The sequence below is a fragment of the Tupaia chinensis genome, unplaced genomic scaffold (assembly GCF_000334495.1).
Source record: "Tupaia chinensis unplaced genomic scaffold, TupChi_1.0 Scaffold000232_1, whole genome shotgun sequence".
Taxonomy (NCBI): domain Eukaryota; kingdom Metazoa; phylum Chordata; class Mammalia; order Scandentia; family Tupaiidae; genus Tupaia; species Tupaia belangeri.
This window is the reverse complement of record NW_006159708.1, coordinates 798937-813864: the sequence shown is the minus strand read 5'-3', so window position 1 is coordinate 813864 and position 14928 is coordinate 798937. Positions and strand designations below refer to the sequence as shown.

Genomic DNA, 14928 nt, shown 5'->3' with positions numbered 1-14928 from the left:
CTTTGAAGCTCTGGTTCTTCCTCCAAGTGTTTTTACAGTTTTTTAAAAAATTTTATTTTTTAAAAGATGCTCTTCGTACAAATGACATGGCGTACAGTACTGGGATGAAAGGTCCTGAAAAATATGTCTATTTAATTCATATGCTCTGCTACTGCAAAAATGCAGTCTTTGTTCTTTGCACAAGTCTTCAGGGAATAAAAGGCCATATTTTCAGCACAGTGGGAAAAGATCTGTCCAGGGTTTTAGCTTGATAAGTTATAGCTTGAAGTTCTAATTAAACAACTTTTGAATTTGAGACATAGAAATGTGTATGTGTCTTCTAAATTCTAAACTGGGTGGTGCAATACACTTCTCTTGATAATGTTACACATGATATTTTGGCTATTATTTCTGTAAATGTCCTCATCAGCAAATCCTCTCAGGAACTCTCTGTCTCTCTGTAATTCTTCAAGAAGTGAATTTCTCCTCTAGTGAAGAGGACCCAATGTTTTAAAACTATAGTTTGTTTTTATTTTACCTGCCTTTCATTAAGGCATAACTTTAGCAATAAATCTAATTCCTATTATACCATCATAGATTGAAGTGACATGAAAGATGGTGATTACAGTTCCCTTGGAATTAAGATTGGGCATTTGGGACCGTTCAAAACCATTAGTTATTCTTCTGTTGGCTATTTCTGATGCGTGCTCAAGCTCCACAAAATAATGTCTCATATAAAAACACAAAGCTCAGGGTAAGAATCATTTAGAAAATTAAGTTTTCATTGTAAAGTTCGCAGATGGCATTTCAAGTTAACAATTACAAACTGAAAGAAAATAAAAACTCTTAGAAGTAGAGCATAGGGCGTAAGTTCAGTTTGTGAAAAGACTAGAAAGATGTCAAGTTGTAGTTACTCTCAGCATTGGAGATGGGGATATGTTTATTGCCCTGGAACTTTACTTTTCAAGCTCTAATTAGGATCTGCAGGAACTTGGAGTTAATGTCTTAAATCCTACATATTTCTTCATGATATGTAGTTAAAGAGTTACAAAATACAGGAGGCAGAGAAGTCTACCTAATGTTAGGTGTCTAATTTCTTTAATCTGCATGTAGTTATACAGTGAAACATTCCTTTTTATTATGTATGTCATCAGCCTTCTATGTTTTATTCAAATTCAAAAGCCATAAAACTGAAACAGTATTTGGTAGTGTGTTAAACCTGCTTTCATTGTTTAATTGTACAGCATCATTGTAACTATTTTATTACTTTATTTTTATAGTGACTTCCATTTCTCTCTTTATTCTATTTCCAAGAAAGATTTCTTGGACACTACCATAATGGGAGACATCATACACTGAAATACAATTAATTTTTGACGTGCCTCTTGTGTTCGTAACATGGCGCTACTTACTATAGAAATGAAAAATGAAGTAGAGACAAGTTTCTGCCTTGTAGAAGTCTGTGCTCCACTTGGAGAAAACCATGATCTATGAATAGAGACAAAACTTAGTGCCTGTGATATAACTTTCCAAATGAACTAAAAATGATGATGAAATGTACTACATGATCATTGGTCAGAAATGTGTTCACAAGAAAAGGTCAAGTGTCAGTGGATTCTTTTTTTTTTTAGAGGTTTTTTTTTCTATAGGGCGCATGCGCTCGCCAGACAGACAGAGAGAGACAGAGAGACAGAAAGCGAGAAATCACCCCCCAGGGAGGATGGCCACGCCACAATTCTTTCTCCTCTGCTCTCCTCTCGGGATCTTGGGCATGGACACACACACGCATCTGGCGTGAGTTTTAAGCCACCGGGTCCGGGACTCGAACCGCGGTCGACTACGTGGGAGTCCAGCGACATAGCCATTATGCTAACTGCTGGTCCCAGTGGATTCTTAATAAAAGGCATTGTCATAGAGTGATAGAAAAATGGGAGGACCTCCCAAGTTAGAAATAATAAGAAATGATTATTAAAATGTTATTATGTGATTGCACGCAATGGAAAAGCTATATAGAGAGCAATTGCAGAAGCGTGTGAGTGTCAGTCCATGGAGGGAGGGACTTCGGTGCTTGGCAACAGTTTCAGTTATTTGATCTGAAAAGCAATTGGAACCTTTGAGGCCTTTTAAGGAAGCTGGGATAAATGTGTTACTATAGAAAGATTATATTGGTATAGGCAAGGACAGGATTTCTGTCTCCACTCTCTAGTCTGATTTTCAGACTATCTATCCAAGATAGTGTACTTTATTTCACCCCCAATGCAGTCCCTTTTCTACCTATCACAATGATAAATATCTTCCTCACCTTACTCCATGTACAAATGAACCGAATAGTCATTTAAAAGATAATTTTAATTACAATTTCTAATTTACATGTAACAGTGGTATGTATATCTTTATGCAGTACAGCATGGTTTTAAAGAACATAAATATAATGTGTAATGATAAAATCAGGGCAATAAACATATACCCCATCTCCAATATTTATCATTACTTTGTGTTGTGCACATTCAAAATCTATTTTTCTGGCTATTTTGAAGTGCACATTAAATTGTCACTCACTGTACTGTTCTATAGTATTGTGTTACCCAGTCTTATTTAAATCACTTTTGAGGCCAGCAAGTGGCATGGTGGTTGGGTTGCTAGGCTCCCACATGGCTGCAGTTCGAATCCCATAACTGGTGGCTTGCTTTCTCACTTTCCTTCTTTCTCTGGTAAATGCAAGTGCCCTATGTAAATCAAAAATAAGAATAAAGAAAATTAAAATAAATAATTCTTTACAAAAAATAAAGCACTCTTATATTTGTTAAACAAGTTTTCCAATCCCCCTTCCCACCTCCCTTTCCAGCTTCCAACTCTTACTTCCGTGTGATCAAATCTTTCTTTTTCATCAAATGAGTGGAGACATCTGGTGTGTCTGCCTTTCAGAGCCTGGCTTGTTTTACTTTGCATTATTTCCTCCAGATTAATCTATTTTGCTTCAAATGGCAAGCATTCATCCTTTTTATGGTTACATTGTATTCTGTTATGTATATATACCACATTTCTTTATGCATCAGTTTTAGTGTGTTGAGTTAATTTCATATTTTAGCTATTGTGGTTAGTGCTGAAATATTGAGAACTGTGTATCTTTCTTCTTTACTCTCCATATTGACTGTATCATTAAACTACTATTAATTTCACTGTCTAATAGAACTCTTGGGTTCTCCATTCTTCTTAACATTCACCACCAACAGGTCCACCACCATAGCCATCATTTCTCACTTGCTGTCCTGACTGGCCTCCGTGCATTCACCTTAGTCTCCTTCCAACTGATGTCACTTATTTAGAGTTAGCTCCCTTAGAGTTTCTTTTAGAGCTAACTTTAAACTGCAAAACTTATCTTCTCACTCCCTTTTTAAAGTCCTTTAATGCCTACTTACACGGGACAAAGACCACCTCCTTGCAGTGACGTATGAGGCCCATCAGAGGCTGGCTCCCGTCTACCTCTCCTATTGCATCTCTGCACTGAAGTCACACCAACCTCTGTTCCCTGGTTGTGCCAAGGTTCCTCTTGTTGTGAGCCTTTTTATGTTCTGTCTTCTTTACCCTTAATTTTCCTTCTGCCACCATCGTGGAATAAAGACTTCTACAAACCCTTAATAGATAGGGTCTACTCTATTTCTATTTAATCTGGGCTGAATTACAATTACTTTGACCGATAAAATAGGGTGGAAGTGATGCGCCCATTCTGGACCTAACATTTAAGTTGACTAGTAGGTTCCAGCTTGGTCTCTAAAAGGCCTGAGCTGTTATTGAAGAAGTCTGAGTATCCATCTGGAAAAAGAAAGTGGAGAGACTACATGGAGGCAGAGAAGAGGCTGAGATAAGCGCAGATAACTAGCTATCCCTGTCTGGAAGCCAGGAATGTGAGAGATGCCCTCCTGGACTCTTCAAAGTAGCCCAGTAGCCAGCTGAATGGCGTGGAGTAATCTCACTAGTTGTCAGATGGGACAGGGAATTGTCCAGTCAAAATTCTCTGCCACAAAATTGTAAGACATAATAAAATGTTACTTTAAGCCATTAAGCTTTATTTTCAGTAGACAAGTAATTGGAATAGTTCCCTGTTCCCTGGATAACCTGTAATTCCATATGACTTCTCTAAATCTCACCCCAAATATCTATTTCTCAGGGAGTCCAATTTTTTAGTATGTTCTCTCAATAAACTGCGCCCTTCTCCTTTGTAGTATTTCTTACGCTTGTGAATTTATATTAGTTTGGTGATCATTTAGTTCATACTTATCTCTGTGATGAAGGCAGAAATTGTATTTTTTAATGTTCACCATTTTGTACCTTCAACACCTAACCCTGCCAGGCACACAGAGTTTTCAATGATGTTGTCAAATCAATACTTATCTCTGTGATGAAGGCAGAAATTGTATTTTTTAATGTTCACCATTTTGTACCTTCAACACCTAACTCTGTGCCAGGCACACAGAGTTTTCAATGATGTTGCCAAATCAATGAATAAATGAACGAAACCAATATTTATAGGAGTGGTGAAGAGCAGTTCAAAGCAGGCAAATTCAGAGTATCTAAGCATCTTTTTTTAATCAAGTGAAACAAGCATGTCTTCACCAAATGTAATCTTTAGTTTTAAAGCTTTGTAAATATTTTAGCTGTACCCAGAGAAAAATCATCTTCTTAAAATTATTGGCCAGGTTTAGACTAAGGTGGCTTACTAAGCAATTTAGTCAAATTACCAGTTAGTGCCAAAGTTGTCAGTTGGTTTGTTCTGTTTCCTAAAAATATGAGACAAATTGGTTGTCTGGTTGTATGAAATCTTAAAAGAGAAAAAAGTCCAGCTGCAATAGCACACACACTGGACACTGCTCCTTGGCATGCTGGGGCCGCATGGGAGGCCTGGTTCAGTTCTTGGCCCTCCCTAAAAAGCCATGTGTGGTAGCGTGTGTCTGTGGCCTTGGCTACTCAAGAGGCTGAGGCAGGAGGATGGAGAGCTCAGGGCCAGTGTGGACGACACAGCAAGAACTCGTGTGAAGGAGTCAGGCTGGGTAGCACACGGGTGGTCTTGGCTACCTGGGAGCTGAGGGCAGGAGGATGTGACACAGGGAGACCCTTCTAAAATAAACACCACACACTCACAATGTAAAATGGTATATATTAATATCTTTACCATGTTTGACTTTTATATTAGAAGAAAAAGCATTCTGGATCATGAACGAAGCAGAAATTTTATATGTGAAATTTGGCATCTGAAATGCTTCCTTTCTCAGAAATTTTGAGGTTTATGAAGAATCATAGTCATATAAGTAAATTTTTTTTTTGCAATTTGTATGATACAAATGGATGGACTGACTGGAAAGGACTATGTCTGATGCAATGTAACTTTCCTTCTAGTTGTGAGCCACCGGAATTCATCAACGAGTATTTTTAAAGATACCTGTGTTGTGCTCTAGAACACGTTAGGCATAGCCTCTCCCTGCTCCAGATGGCTCAGATACAGGCTCAGCACCTTCCCTGCAGGCGCAGAGTCAGCCCCCAGCCCTCAGGCCCTAATACAAGAAGGCAGAGGCCCTGCTTGTTAATCTGACCCATGACTAAAACTTTAGTTTATTATCTCAATGATTCCCCAAAGCAAAGCAAGTCAAGGAGTTTGAATAGAGATGTGTCATGATGAAAGGCACCTGTTGTCTTGGGAGAAAACGTGGGAAGATTGTCAGGGAGAGCTCTGAGAGTCGAGAGCCGTCTGAGGTGCTTGTCTGCTCACCTTGTCAATACAGAGAAAGCTGAGAAGTTCAGCTTAGAAAGGTGTTGATTTGTGAATCTACACATTCTCAGATTCTTCTTAATTCTGTCAGGATAGTGAAAGAAAATATTACATGCTAAAACTTATTTCTTTTTTAAAAATGTGCTATATGTGTTTCCTTGATGTAGTACGAACACGTGTTGGCTCTCTTGCAAAAAATTAGTGTTAATTAGTGTTACCCTGGCATCTCGATTTTGAATAGTATTAGTTTGTTGGGCTTCTTTTCCCCACAAATCACCTTGCAGGAAAAAAAACGTATTCAGTATTACTTCAGAAATAGATGCAAATTTCTGTTTTGATATTTTTCAAGGCAACATCGAATAGACCACTTACTAGCAATGTAGTCTTGGTTCATACTCAAGAATAAACTGTTCTTCAGTTCCGTTCTATCATTCATTCATTTATGAACTTTTGAAATGACATATGATTTTATCAGATTTAATTGCCAACGTGAAAATCAATATACGCTGTGCCTTCACTAGACTTTCACACTGTAGCAGAGACTTTCTAGAAAGTCATATTATAATCATATGCTTATCAAGACTATAACATGTGGACTGTCTACTGAGCTGTAAGCCTGGGCAACCAAATGACTGTATCATCTATAATCAATGAATGGACTTGAAAAAAAATAATTAAAAAATAAAAAATATATTTCACTCAAGTTTTTCTTGGGGCATTTACTTAGCATGTCCTATGTAAGCAACATTTTTTTCTTTTTTGAACAAAGATTCTCAAATTCTGGCTCCCCACAGCAGCATTGACATCACCTGGAGAAATGCTAGAAACACACATTCTCAGGCCTTACCCCAGCGATCTACTGAATAGGAAACCTTGGGGCTTGGGCCAGCACTGTGTATTTTAACAAGCTCTCTATGTAATTCTGATGCCTACATTAAGTTTGAAAACCACTGGAACTATAGAGTTTGGAGGTAAAGTAAATTTAGTAGGAAAAAAAATTTTTTAAAAGATCAACCCTAAAAAAAAACTATCTAGGTTAGTATGTCTAAATTTTTTCCTTATAGACATTTTAGAAAATATTTTTTAGTAAAACTCAGTTAAATTACTATCCATGCCCATTAGAATATTGTCTTAGTAGTCCATCAGTCCACTTGTTTTTATAAAATATGATGTCTTTTTTACAAGAACCAAGTAATAAAGGCAGCCCATACCATGGAGGTACACCACACTTCATTGTTCTTTGCTTTATTGCACTTTTCAGATAATGCTTTTTTCTTTTTTCTTTCACAGATTGAAGGTTTGTGGCAACTCTGCATTGAACAAGTCTATCAGTGCCTTTTGTTCTAAGAGCATGTGCTCACTTCATGTCTCTGTGTCACATATGATAGTTCTCACAATAGTTATAACTTTTCCATTATTTTTATACTGAGATGGTGAGCTGTGATCACTAATATTTGATGTTGTCATTGTAATTGTTTTGGAGTACCACGAACTATGCCCATATAAGGTGGTGAACGTAGTGGAAAAATGTATGTATTTTGATTACTCTATTGGGTGGCCATTCTCCTGTCTTTCTTCCTCCCCTCAGACTTTCCTATTTCCTGAGAAAAAATATTAAAATTAGGCCAATTAATAACCCTCCAATGGTCTCTAAGTGGATGAGTGAAAGGAATAGTTGCAAGTCACTCACTTAAAATCAAGAGCTAGAAATTATTAAGTTTAGTGAGGAAGCCATGCCGAAAACCAAGATACGAAGAAAGCTAGGCATCTCACACCATATAGCCAAGTTGTGAATGCAAAGGAAGGCTGTGGAAGAGACTCAACAGTGATACTCCAGTGTACGCATGAATGCTGCTCAGAAAATGAAACTAATTTATTACTAACGAGGAAAAAGTTTTAGTGGTCTGGATACAAGATTATAAACTAGCTGTAATATTCCTTTAAGTCAAAGATGAATCTAGAACAAGGCCCTAAATCTCTTAATTCTTTGAAAGTTGAGCAAGATCAGGAAACTACAGAAGAAAAGTTGGAAGCTAACCAAGATGGATTTATAAGGTTTAAGAGAAGCTGTCTCTATAACGCAAAAGTGCAAAGTAGAGCAGCAAGTTCTGACGTAGAAGTGTGGCTAGTTATCCAGAACTAGCTGAGGTAATCGATAAAGATGGGTACACTAAACAACATATTAAAAATGTGTTTAATTTATTTATTATTATTTTTAAAAATTTGAGCAGAGAGAGAGGAGGAAAGAGAAAATAAGCTGCCAGGTCTGGGACTTGAACAGCCATTGCCCATGTGGGAGTCCAATTCCTTAACCACCATGCCACCTGCTGGCCCCTAAACAACATGTATTTAATACTTAAAAATCAATCTTTGATAGGAATAAAGAATCATCCAGGACTTACATAGCTACAGAGGAGAAGTCAATGCCTGGCTTGAACAGCCTCACTCTTATTAAGGGGTTATGCAGCTGGTGACTTGAAGCTGAAGCTAATGCTTACTTACTGTTCAAAAAAATCCTAGGTCCTTTATAGTCAGTCAGTGGCATGGTGGTTAAGGCAAGTGGATCCTACATAGATGACTTCACAGTTTGAGTCCCAGACCCAGTGGCTTGAAAAACATACTGTATGCATGTGCATGCCCAAAATCCCAAGAATGGAGGAGAAGGATTGTGATATGGCCATCGTTCTTGGGGATGCTTTAGCTCTTTCTCTCTATCTCTCTCTGGCAAGTGCACATACTCTATAGGAAAAAAAAAAAAAAACAATCTTAGGGTTCTTAAGAATATTACTAAATCTACTTTTAATGTACTCCGTAAGTGAAACAACAAAGCCTGTGTGACAGCACATCTGTTTCGGCATGGTTTACCAAATATTTTAAGCCTACCATTGAAACCTGCTTCCCAAAATATTCCTTTCAAAATATTAGTGCCCATCGACAATATGTCTGCTTACCCAAGAGCTCTGCTCTTATGGAGATGTACAAGGAGATCAAGTTGTTCTCTCCACCACCCCACTCCCATCCCGCTAACAACATCTATTCTGCAGACCATGAATCAAGGGGTAATTTTGACTTTGAATTCTTATTATTTATGAAATGTGTTTGATAATCGTCTAGCTGCCCCAATGATTCCTCTGATTTGGGAAAAGTAAGTTGAAAATATTCTGGAAAGGATTCACCATTCTAGATGCCATTAAGAACATTTGTGATTCATGGGAGGAGGCAACAATTTCAACATTTATAGAAGTTTGGAAGAAGTTGATGCTGACCGTCATGGATGACTTTGAGAAGTCCAAAATTTTAGTGGAGGAAGTAATTATAGATATGGTAGAAATAGCAAGAGAAAAAAGAGTTGGAAATGGAGCCTGGGGATGTGCCTGAATTGCTATAATTTCATGATAAGTTGGGTGAGGAATTGCTTATTATGGGTGAGCAAAGGAAGTGGTTTCTTAGGATGGGATCTACTCCCTGTGAAGAGGTTGTGAACATTGTTGAAATGACAACAAAAGATTTAGATATTACATAAACTAGTTGATAAATCAGAGTTTGAGAGGGTTGGCTCCAACTCTGAAAGTTCTCCTGTGGATAAAACACTACCAAACAGCATTGCATGCTACAGAGAGCTGTTTCATAAAGAAAAGTCAACCAGTGTGGTAAACTCTGTCTTCTTTTTAGTTTATTTCTTCTATGGGAGGGAGAAAGTGAGAGGTTGAGAGACAGAGATAGATCAGTACCTCCAACAGGGTCTTCGTGTCATAATAAACCCTCAGTCTCAGCCAGCCAGGATCATGGACAGAGGCCTTAGACAAAAAACTGTGACCTTATTTTGAGGGTTCAATCTCACAGAGTGTTGCAGTTACAGTAGTGGCAATAGTCTAGCCTTTTGGTCTTATTCTAAGAAATTGCTATAGCCACTTTTACCTTCAGCAACCACATCCTCCTCGGTCAGCAATCAACACTGAGGCAAAACCAGCAGAAAGGTTATGACTTGCTGAATGCTCAGATGACCCCTAGCATTTTTAGCAATAATTTAATTTAAAGTATGTACATTGTTTTTTAGACATAATACTATTGCACACTTAAGAGATTACAGTATAATGTAAATAAACTTTTATATACACCAGAAAACTTAAGTTATGAATCACTTTACTGTGGTATTAGTTTTATTGTAGTGGACTCCAATGTCTCTGAGGCATGTCTATTATTTAAACTTGGACCCTATTAGCCTGTGGTTATTTAAATGAGCTTACACTCAGTGCTTCAGATTCCTCAATTATTGGACACAGAAGTAAATAGGCTCAGTGTATTTCCAAATGCACAGCTGGATCATTCATTATCTGATGGTTCTTTTTCCTATTCTTCAGTGCTTTTTACTGCCCTCATGTCGCAAGCATCTGAGCTGTAGCCCTCCAACTGGCTGGCTTTCCATTAAAATATTTAGTGAGCCAAACTTACTTCCTTTCTCTCTCAGTGCTATTTTGTGGCAAATCATTATTAGTTGGAAAATAAAAAGCCTACTCAGTAGGCATTGAGTAAAGCCAAATTAGGTCCTGCTGGTTGTGTACTAGCATTTGTTAGCACATACCAATTTCTAGTTGAAGACATTTGAGACATTATGCAAAAGCAAAGAGATTTTTCAAGCACTGTAAGGAAGACATTTTGAATGAGGCAGAACTTTTCTGGCCTGTTTAAGTGATATTGCAAGGTGACAAGAACTTTTTGTACTATCTTGCCGTCTTGGGCTGGTTTAGTTCTGAGATGAGTGTCGAAGGGTCAGTGAGAGCCTTTCCCCCAGGACTCTCATGGCCACTCGTTTAGAACTCACTCTCATGAAGGAATATACTAAATCTTTGGACAATTTGGCAAATTGAACTGTTTGTACATTTTTTAATTTAATTGTAACAAAAAACACATAATACAATTTACCATATTAATCATTAACTTTTTTTTCCCCAGGGACCAGTAGATGGTATAATGGTCATGTCACTTAACTCCCATGTAATTGACCATAGTTCAAGTCCCTGATCTGTTAGCTTAAAACTCACACCAGGCACATGTGTGTGCATGCCCAAAATCCTAAAAGGAGAGTTGCGGAAAAGGGATTGCAGTGTGGCCATCCACCTGGGAGTGATTTATCTTTTTCAGTTTCACTGTTTCTCTCTGTTTCTCTGGTGAGTACATGCATCCTATTGCAAAAATCTCTTAAATGAATTTTTCCCAGAGAGGATGTGTGCTCATTAGAGGCAGAAACAGAGAAGGAGAGGGAGAAAGCACACACCAGTGGGCTATGTTCATGCTGCAATCTCCTCCCCTTCATTTCGCCATCATGTTGGGATTTTGAAAACACACATGCCTGCAGTGTTTTGCAAGCTGCTCAGTTCAGGACTTGAATCACATGATTGGTCATGTGAGTTCTGGATTCCTTAACCACAAGGTCATGAGTCAGCTCAACCATCTTCATTATGTTTAAGTTTACTAGTGTTAAGCTTATGTATTAAAACAAAACAAAAAACAAAACAAAACAAAAAACAAAACAAAACAAAAAACAAACAAAAATTATTATTTTTTTCCACGAGTGAGAGACAGAGAGGTAGGTACTCCCAATAGGATCTTCATGATGTGACTAACCCCCAGACTCAGCTAGCCTGGATTATGGGCGTGCACTTGTGCTGGTGTGCTCAGGAAGATCTCAGAACAAGAACCAAGGACCTTTCCCATGTGAATCCAGTTGTGTTACCACTGTGCCACCACCCGATCACTCTTTATGCACATTTTTGTCAAATATATCTCTAGAATGTTTCATCTTGCAAAGTTGAATTCTATATTCATTAAGTAACTTTACTTACTCATCCTCCCAGCCACTGGTAATTATATTGTATGTTTCGATTCTATGAATGTTCCTACTTTAAATAAGTGTAGTCATATTGTATGTGTCTTTTTTTGTGGATGGCTATTTCACTTAACATAATGTCCTCAAGTTTCATCCATGTGGTAGCATGTGACAGGATTTCCTTTTTTTTAAAAGGCTGAATAATATTTCATTGCATGTATCTGCTACATTTTGTTTATGCATTCATTTGTTGGTGGATATTTGGATATCTTTCGAAAACCTTTTGCTATTGTTCCTAATGCTGCTATAAACATGGTAGTGTGGGTAGCCTTGTAGCCCAGCAGTTAAGTGCTATTCATTGAAAGCCGGAATCCACATGTCTGACTATGTTTCAAATCCTAGCCCCAGTTGCTTGAAAGTCACATCAGGTGTGCGTGTGTGTGTGTGTGTGTGTGTGCACGTGTGCACATGCTCTCCAATCATGATTGAGAAATGGAGAAAAAAGGATTGTGGTATAGCCACACCCTGTTGTGGTATGCTTTCTCCCTCTCCCTCTCTATTTCTCTTACTCTGGCATGTGCCTGCACCCTCTATCAATTAAAAAAAATAATGGTGGTACAAATATCTCTTCAAGTCTCTGGTATTTCCTTTTTCTTTATTCTTTTGGATATATACCCTAGGAATGGGTTGCTGGATCATATAGAAATGCAAATTTAAAAGTTTCGAGCAAGTTCCATGTTTTTCCTCACAGTGGTTGTACCATTTTAGTCTTATAAATAGTGCTCAAAGGCAACACTTCCTCCATATCTTCACCAACACTTGTCATTTTCTATTTTGTTGAGAGTAGCTCTCCTAGTGGGTGTGGGATGATATTTCATTCTGGTTTTGATTTGTATTTTTCTGGTGATTAGTAAATTCAAGCATCTTTTCATATGCTTGTTGGCCATCATTTTTGGAGAAATATCTATTCAAGTCCTTTACTTTCTTTTTTTTTTACATTTTCTTCAAAGTTTATTTGTTTCTTTTATGAGAATGAGAAGGAGAGATAGAGAGGGAGAGAAAGAGAGGAGAGACAAGAGAGGCACCCTAAACAACGTCTCATTATGCTGCAGCTTCCCGCCAGCCTTTCCACCAGCCAGGACCTCGGGAGCACATGGATGTACCTGGCACATTCATGTCAATTAGGGATCTGAATTCTGCTTTTCCATATGGCTCTGGCATCACAGAGTGATGCCCTACTGCCTGTTCTACCTATTTTGGGGCTGACTGTTCTTACTTTGGGATATTAAATTTTGTCGTTGTTGTTGAGTTGTGGGTATTCTTTATATATTCTAGATATTAACTCATCAGGTACAATTTGCTAGTGTTTTCTCCTGATTCATAGTGTGCCTTTTCACTCTAATTTTGTCCTTTGATGGAAAAACGTTATATGCAGTTCCATTTGTCTGTTTTTGTTTGCTTTTACTGATGATACTTGTGTCATATCCAAAAAGTCATTGCCAAGTCCAAAGTCATGAAGCTTTCTCCTGGTGTTTTCTTCTAACTGCTTTTGTAGTTTTAACATAAGAAGCTAAACTGTCACTCTCATTAACATTTTTGGTGTCTGTGTGTGTGTGTGTGTAATTTTGACCACAAATTGTGACACTATATTATAGATGATATTAAAAAGAGAATTTATCTGAGATAGTTTTCTGAAAAAATACATAGTGCTAAGGTTTGACCATTATTGAGAGATATTACGACATGAGTGAACTATTTCAGATTATTGTTTCGAACCTTTTCTGCATTAGACAATCTTTTAAACTTAGGAATAAACTTTGAGGTATTGTTTGTTTCAAGTATGAAAGACAGACTTTATTGAAATATAAAACATCTATTTATAAAATGCCTGGCTTTGAGACTTTTTCTATTTCATTCCACCAAAGTTATAACTGCTAAAATTTCATATTGGCACATAGTGCAATTGCAAAGATGAAATCAATGATCTCAGAGCTAGTAATTTCCTGGGGGAAAAGATTGCCTATTTGGCAATGAATAAATGACATTCTGGAGTTTAACATTTATCTATAATTCTGAAAAACAAAACAAAAACCAAGCAAACAAACAAACAAAAAACCAACAAACCACCTACTTAAGAGCCTTAGATTGAACAAATATGGGTTTATAATGATTATTTATTTTTTTTTAGAGAGATTTTTGCTGTAGGGCATGTGCACTCACTGGAGAGACAAGAGAGAGGCAGAAAGACAGAAAGCGAGAAATCACTGCCCAGGGGGATGGCCACACCACAATCCCTTCTTCTCCAGAGTCCTCTCGGGATTTTGGGCATGCATGTACATGCTTCTGGCATGAGTTTAAGGCCTCCAGGTCTGGGTCTCAAACCACGTTCAACTATATGGGAGCCCATTGATGTAACCATTTCACCATCTGCTGTTACCTATACTCATTTCATCTTAAGGCAAAATGTAGGCTCCAGGGTCCAAAGAATGGTCCTAGGACAAGCTATTTTCAGAATAAAATGGAATGCAAATAATTTAGTTTTGATGCTGTGATGGGTTGAGACTGCAGGGATTTTCTAAAATGGTCTTTTTTGATTTCTGTGAAATTTTCCTAATATAAACAGTTAAGCATTTTCTATCCCCAAAACACAGATATCTAGGAATTGACTCCTACGTATTTCTCTAAAATGATGTCTCTATAAAATCATTGACATTCCAAAAAGAAAGTTTGGCAAGGAGAATATTTTAAGCCTCATTGACAATGGTAATTGTAATAACAAAAGTACCTACCTCACAGGAAGTTTTAATATTTAACCCTTTTTTTTTTAACTACGAAGGAAGTTGAGATTTTTTTAGAATTCACTAGTGCTAGGAAAAGTATTGAGCAGAGATTGATCACCTGATTCTAAAGAAAGAAGTGCCCTTCTCCAAGGGGGAAAGTTACCTGTGATTTTCCGAGTGACATGATAAAAGTAATAACATTCTGTACATTGATTCAATAATAATTTGAGTGCCTACTATGTACGAGGCACTTAGGGGCTATTTGCATGGAATGGTGAAGAGAGGGCATTAGAGAAGAGAGAGAGAGACTATCAATTAGTTGAGGCAAGCACAATGATAAAAATACACTGTGGAGATGTACAATGATGAAATGTAAATAGTAATAATAAAAGGGGCCAACAGATGGCGTAGCACTTATGTCACTGGACTCTCACATGGCCCACCACAATTTGAGTTCCAGACTCAGTGATTTCAAAATCATACTGGGCTCATACTTGCCCAAGATCCCAGGAGAAAAATGGACGAGAAGGTATGGAAGTGTGGCCATCCCCAGTGGGGGTTGATTTCTCACATTCCTG

At 37.6% G+C, this 14928-nt stretch overlaps 1 pseudogene; it reads left to right on the top strand.

The window, feature by feature from the left end:
* The first annotated feature begins 7386 nt into the window (after positions 1-7386).
* The window catches only part of LOC106734847 (tigger transposable element-derived protein 1-like), an 8554-nt pseudogene continuing 1012 nt past the window's right edge, over positions 7387-14928 (top strand).